Raw genomic sequence first — 1,299 nt, forward strand, 5'->3', positions numbered from 1 at the left:
GGCACCCCTTGGTTGACCTCACAGATTGCAAGGACCTTGTCAGTTTACAATCCCTTATTTTTTAGGCCTACAGCACCTGGTCTTCCTTGGTGGTCTCCCATCCAGGTACTAACCAGGCACGACCCTGCATAGCTTCCAAGATCAAATGAGATTAGGCTTGTTCAGGGTAGCACGGCTGTAGACTCAGAATTCGTTTCTATCTGCTAGATGAGATGCTGCTCAATTCATTAATCATTGAATAAAGCCAGTAAGATGTTTAAAATTTACTCAGTTGAATTTTGCTTTTAAACAGAAATGATTTCTCCAGACATTTGTTAGATAAACTGCCCCTACACGGGTGTAGGAGGCCCATCCATAGAACTGAAAAGCTTGGCTTCTGTTCACCGAAGAATCACCTGAGGGAGTATACAGAGGAGGAAAAGGGAAAGATCCTGTGGCACTGGTTTGGGGCTGGGGAAGTGTTGCCTAAGGCCAGCTTTGATCTCACTTTATTTACCTAGCAAATGTTTAAATAGCGCTTTGTACAAGGCAGGCACTGTTCTAAGAGCTTTTCACATTTAACTCATTTAATCCTCTTAATACAATGAGATAGTTGCTGTTACCCTCATTTTACAGGTGAGGAAACTGAGGCTTGAGAGGTGAAGTAACTTGTTCAAGGTCCTACACGCAGAACATACATATTCCTGAAGAGCTGGTTTTTAGTGAATTTTGGTACATTAAATCCTATATCCTATTTAAATACTCATCTTTAAAGATATACTATAGAGAATATTTCAGAGGTAAGGAATCTTCAAATGATGTGTGTGTGTGTGTGTGTGTGTGTGTGTATGCGCAAACTTGCTTGATTTACTCTTAATTTTTGAAGGCTCCAGATTTTCAGTGTCTAACACTCACCTGGCCAGATTTTGAAGTAGGGAGAGAATTATATAGGTTAGCACAGTAGTGGTGTGCTGGCTGGAAAATTACTGCTTGGCTATCGCCCATGGGAACATAGGCTATCGCCCATGGGAACATAGGCTATCGCCCATGGGAACATAACATTCTAACAATAAGCTTTCTGCTTCTGCACCCCCGCTTGCACAACCGACCTGTGGGTTGACAGGTAGTGAATAGGAGAAAAATAGACCTTTGTGTTTAAGACAGAATGAGGAATGGGATTTAGGGCTTAAAAACCCTGTATCTTGGCATTTCGGGACTGCTCCTTTGGAAGGACAGCCGCCGGCTAATAAACTGCCTCTATAATCAAAGCACTAAGGTTGAGTCTGGTTATTCCGGTCACAACACTAGATGTTCTAACCA

At 42.3% G+C, this 1,299-nt stretch overlaps 1 pseudogene; it reads right to left on the reverse strand.

The window, feature by feature from the left end:
* Positions 1-64: 64 nt before the first annotated feature.
* On the reverse strand, positions 65-183 carry LOC112477082 (annotated as a pseudogene).
* Between the last annotated feature and the right edge of the window lie 1,116 nt (positions 184-1,299).

This window comes from Pteropus alecto, unplaced genomic scaffold (assembly GCF_000325575.1).
Source record: "Pteropus alecto unplaced genomic scaffold, ASM32557v1 scaffold52, whole genome shotgun sequence".
Lineage (NCBI taxonomy): Eukaryota > Metazoa > Chordata > Mammalia > Chiroptera > Pteropodidae > Pteropus > Pteropus alecto.